Source organism: Elephantulus edwardii, unplaced genomic scaffold (genome assembly GCF_000299155.1).
Source record: "Elephantulus edwardii isolate Elephantulus edwardi_28Jun2011 unplaced genomic scaffold, EleEdw1.0 scaffold00013, whole genome shotgun sequence".
Lineage (NCBI taxonomy): Eukaryota > Metazoa > Chordata > Mammalia > Macroscelidea > Macroscelididae > Elephantulus > Elephantulus edwardii.
This window is the reverse complement of record NW_006399763.1, coordinates 7,395,442-7,401,443: the sequence shown is the minus strand read 5'-3', so window position 1 is coordinate 7,401,443 and position 6,002 is coordinate 7,395,442. Positions and strand designations below refer to the sequence as shown.

At 35.8% G+C, this 6,002-nt stretch overlaps 1 pseudogene; it reads right to left on the bottom strand.

The window, feature by feature from the left end:
• Positions 1–3,971: 3,971 nt before the first annotated feature.
• LOC102844682 overlaps positions 3,972–6,002 on the bottom strand; it is an 8,463-nt pseudogene continuing 6,432 nt past the window's right edge.

The window sequence follows — 6,002 nt, the reverse complement described above, 5'->3', positions numbered from 1 at the left end:
TCTACAGTCAACTGATATTTGACAAGAAAATAAAACCTATCAAATGGGGAAATGAGAAGCTCTTCAACAAGTAGCAAAGCTGGACTGCTACCTGCAAAAAGCTGAAACAGGATCTACATCTCACATCATACATAAAAATCAACTCAAGTGGATCTGAGACTTAGGAATAAAAGCCCAAAACCGTAAAGTTCATAAGAGACAAACTGGGTCCAAGCTTAGAAGACCTAGTCTACAGTATAAAGGGACTGCCAAATACAGTCAGAAATGCACAATCTTGAAGAGGATAAAACTGATGAATGGAATCTTCTGAAGAGCAAATCTCTATGCTCATCATAGAAAAGAAAACCAAGCATTTGGCAATACCATCTCAGACAAGGATCTCATAAGAAAAGTTTACAGACTCCTACAGGGCCTCCAGAAGAAAAAGAATGATAATCCAATTACAAAATGGGCAAAAGACGTGGAAAGACAGAGGAAGACATTTGGATGGTCACAGACACATGAAGAAATGCTCCAAATCACTGGCAATAAGAGAGATGCAAATCAAAACCACAATGAGATACCATCTTGCACAGTGATTTTAACAATGGGCATACAAGAGATTTTGAAAATGGCACAGAACAGGATAACATTCAGCTCTATCATTCAAAGAGTCATAGTTGACTTGATGGTACCTGACAATAATTTGTATTTCAAGAATGTAGTCTGTGAGAGGAGGACATTTGGATGGCCAACAGACACATGAAATGCTCTAAATCACTGTCAGTAAGACAGATGTAAATCAAAACCACAATGAGGTACCATCTTACCCTGGTAGCAGTGGCAAAGTTTAGCAGGGCAGCAAATAATAAATGTTGGAGAGAACGTGGCTAAATAGGAACACTTACACCTTGTAGATGGGATTGTAAAATGGTACAACCACTCAGGAAAGCAGTTTGGCATTTTCTCAAAGAGCTGAACATGAAAATTCCATATGACTCAGCTATTCCACTGCTTGGAAAGTACCCTGAGAAAATGAGAACAGAGGCACAAACAGATCTGTACACCAATGTTCATAGCAGCCTAATTCACCATCACAAGAACATAGAAACAGCCCAAATGTCGAACCACAGTGGAATAGATTGAGATATTATGGTACCTTCTCACAAAGGAATACTATGCAGAAGCAATGATTTGTAACTATCTAACATGGGAGGGACTGGAGTGCATTATGCTAAGTGAACTAACTCAGTCTCATAAAGACAAATATTGTACAAGATCATTATTGTAGAATGAGTATAAAGATCCAAGGTCAGGGTCACAATTATAGGGTCACAAAATTTGATGGGTGGAGGGATGGGTGGGTAAAGGAAAGGGGAAAGATCTGGTGTAAAAAACAATGTATACAAACTTTGTAAGTAAACAAGTATAAAAGTTGTGTTTTTTTTTTAAAAAAAAAGGCTTGTATAAAAAATATTTTTAAAAGTTTGGAGGGAAAAAAGGAATATCAGATTATAAAAAAGTTTAAAATGTAGCCACACGTAGTCTTCACAATTACTTGCCATGCATGAGAAAGCTGGACAATGACTAGGGATTATTGAAGCAGAATTGATGCCTTTGATCTGTGATGCTGGAGAAGAGTATTTAATATACCATGGACTGCTAGGAGAACAAATAGGTTTGTCTTGGAGAGAGTGAAACCAGGCTATTCCTTGGAGGCAAGGATTCTGAAGCTTCGTCTGACATACTTTGGACTTACTGCAAGAAGTGACCTGTCATTGGAAAGGGACATTATGCTTGGGAGGGTGGAGGGACAGTGCACGAGGGGAAGACCCCTGATGAGATGGATTGACTCAGTGATTGGGGTAAGGAGGGGTAGGTGTGTCAGAGACAGTAAGTTTGGCAACGGATAGAGCAGGGTTCAGAGCTATTGTACATAGGGTCCCTCTATAAGTTAAAAGCAACTTGACGGCACATAACAACAAACAACAAAATTTCATAAGTCGATTTTCCCCAAAACATAAGGTCTCATTTTTATCTGGCTTGGGAAAATTGAATCAAAAGCTTATCAAATGTAGTTTTCTTTCTATTTACTCATGATTTATCTTTTGTTCTTTTAAAAGAATTTCACCATTATAAGTTTTATTTCCTAGATCACTAGTGATGGTTTACATTTTTATGTTTTTCTTTATGCATATATCATCTATTGTGAAATGTTCATTCTCAGATTTTCTCTATTTTATTGTATATTTTTCAAAAATATTTTACTAATGGATTTTTTGTTTGCTTGCTTTTTTTAACTTTTTATTGTAGTTTAAGTGAAAGTTTTCAGAGAAAATTTTTCTCCATTGAACAATTTAAAACAAGTTTTATTTTGTGATATTTATTTTAACTCCCTTCCTTCCACTACTTTCTTTGTTTCTGAGCAAATGCTTCTTTTGGAATGCTTCCTATGAGATTGTACCGAAAAGTACATTTCTCCTCAGTCTTACTATTCCTTTTATAAACTTACCTATTATTTGGCTGAAAATTGATTCCCCAGGGATGTGTTCAATGTCTGTCTTGACGGATGTCTGAGGACAATAGTCTCTGTCAGATCAGTGAGTCCGGTAATTATGATTATGAGGTTTGCTCTACATTTACCTGCTACACTGTCCAGGACTCTCAGTTGTGATCTCCTTTATAGTGGTCAGCAGTGGTATTCTGGGACCATCTAAATTCTTCTGGTGGCAGGACAGTGGAGGCTCTGGTTCATAAATTCCATCAGTTCTTTAGACTAATTGATCCCTTGTATCTTTGATTTTCTTCACTCTTCTTTGTTCCATATACAGACAGACTGCAATAGTTGCATCTTCAATGACTGCTCAAAGGTTTTTAAGACCTCAGTCATTACTTAACAAAGTAGGTTGTAGAACATTGCATTTGTGGACTTTGTTTTACCAATTGACCTAGCTATCCTTAATCCCAACCCCAGTAACTCATACCATCCAGATGTTTGGCTATGACTAATAAGTATTCAGAACTTTTATGATGCCTTTAGATATATTTGCATCATAACTACCTATGTAGAAATATCCTCCAACAAACTGCTAAATATATGCACTTCCACTTCCTTCTCATAGCTGTTGAGCTTACTTGTCTACTTATGTATCTACTTGTATTTTTTGGTATTACTATTATTGAAAGATTGTGTGTTTAGTATTATATTGTTTTATTTTACTCTTCTGTACCTCTCAGTGTCTTCTTTTGCTATTGGTCATGTTGTGCTGTGCTATTGATTCAATGTCTTTGTTGCTACTATTGTTGTTAGGCAATTTCAAGTCAAGTACAACTGAACAACAGATCTGAACCCTGTTGTATCCTGTGTCATCTTCACACTTTCTGTCACATTAAGAGTCCATTGCAGCAGTCGTTGTGTCAATCCACCTGGTCGAGGGTCTTCCTCTCTTTTTTTAACCCTCCACTCTTCCAAGCATCACGTCCCTCTCCAAGGAATAGCCCCTCCCAGTAACATGTGCAATGCATATAAGGTGAAACCTCATCATTCTTGCCTCCAAAGAGCAGTCTAGCTGTACCCTCTCCAAGACATATTTGTTCTTTTGGCCATCCATGGGATGTTTAGTGCTCTTTTCCAACACAAGTCAAAGGTATCAATTCTTCTTCGGTTATCCTTATTCATTGTCCACCTCTCAGATGAATAGCAAGTGATTAGAAAGACCATAGCTTTAATCAGACACACCTTAGTCCTTAAACTGACATCATTACTCCTCAATAATTTGCACAGTTCCTTAATTTAGATATTCACACTGTAATGCATTGCCTTATTTTCTGACTGTGGGTACCAAGGGTATAAATTTCTTTAGACATGTTCAAATATTTTATTTTAGTTCCACTTTGGTAAATTATAATATAAAGTATATATCTATCATTAATTTTAGGGTTAATCTTTCAAAATACTCTTGTATTATTTTTACGACAGATGCAGTATCTGGCTATAATATCTGTGAGTGAGCTTTCATGGCCTAGGGGGTAAGGAGTTACAGTCAAAACTGAAAGAGAGGCACTTTGAATCCACCAGCTGGTCCATGGGATAAAGATGGGCATAGCGAGTTAGAACCCATTTCTGAATATTAAGAAAATCAGACAGACAAAAGATGAATAAAAATATAAAATATCAGCAATACGATATTAACTTCAAGGGATATATAAAACTGCTTCAAAGCAACAAATGCTGGTGAGGTTGTGGAGAAACTGGAACCCTTATTCACTGTTGGTCGAAGTATAAAATGATTCAGCCACTGTGGGAAGCAGTGTGGCGCTTTCTCAAAAAGTTGCAAATAGAGATACCATTTGACCCAGCAATTCCACTACTGGGAATATACCCCAAAGAGAACATAACAGACATCCAAGCAGATATATTCACACCCATGCTTATCATGGCTTTGTTCACAATAGCAAGGGGTTGGAAAATAACCTAAGTACCCATCAACAAATGAATGGATAGAGAAGCTGTGGTATAGTCACACAATGGAATACTACGCTGCCTTGTAAAACAAGGAACTCATGCAATATTATTCAAAATGGGTGACCCTAGAGGACATTATGCTCAGTGAAATATCTTGGTCACAAAAAGATAAATACTACATAGTGCCACCGTTGTAGAATGGGACTGATGTCAGGGTTGGGGTAAGATTGAGAAAACTGGATAAATTATGTATACTGCATTGAAACAGATGATGGAGAGAACAGTTTAAAAGCGATATATTATGGTTATCACAAGGTTATCACATGTATTATGTTTATCACAAGAGTCCAGAATGATGGTTGCATAGTGGAGGGTACTCGGGGCAGGTGGATTGTATACCAATGAAGGAATTTTTCTTTTACTTTTCAAAGAGAAGAGTGAACTGGGGGGGAGGGGTGGGCAGGAAGAAAAGTGCAACAATGAATGAATGGAAATCCCAAATCTCTGTAAATGTTCATTACAATTAATAAAATAATTCTTTTAAAAAATCTGCTCCAACTGATAATTGCAGGTACAAATTTGTAGTTATGCAAACACTGATTTTAAAAAATAATGTTTTGTTATTGTTATGTGCCATAAAATCAGAACAGACTCATAGCTAATACGCCAGTGAATTTTCAGAGAGATTTTGTCTTGCAAAGTAGTTGGTGGGTTTGAACTACCTGACTTTGAGTTTACAACTCAACTCCTTACCACTAAACCACAAAGCCCTCTATTTGTGCCACTTTCCTATTTTCCCCTTCATCAGTCTTATCAGAGTTTGAGAATTGTGTTAATCCTCTAAAAGATTCCACTTTCTAAATTGTTGGTTTTTTTAATATTTTAAGTTAGAATACTATATTTTAATATACACTTTTGTCTTTATTGTTTCTTTCCTCTTTCTTTTTTGGATTTATTTCATCATTATATTCTAAGTTTTAAAATAAAATTTTCTATTCACAAATCTGTAACCTTTCTTATATTTTAACAGATACACCAAAGGTTATAAGGTTCCCTCTATTTACTGGGTTAGCTGCAAATTATGGTGCAATCCTGAAGGAATGGGGTTCGAATCCACCAGTTTCTCTATGGGAGAGAGATGGGCAGTCTCCCCCTGTGCAATTAAAACTGTCTCTGAAAATCCATTGAAAGGTCAGCTATGGGTTGATTTTGACTAAATGGTACACAGCAACAACATATTATATTTTCACTATCATTTTATTCTGAATATTTCCTAAGTTCTGTTAGAGTTGCTTCTTTAAGGAATTTGTAATATATAAGTGTATTTTTATTTTTAAATATATGGAATAATCCTGATTTATTTTATTATTGATTTTTAACTTAATTGCATTAGAATTAGAGAATCTATTAGAGAATCTATTTGAGACTTTTTGAGTTTTGCTTTATGGTTTAGAATGTGGTTATTTGAAAAAAATCTATGTTTGGATAACCAAAGCTTTATATACAAAATTGTCATTTGTAGCATCCACTAACATTAATTGTTGTTGTTGTTGTTGTT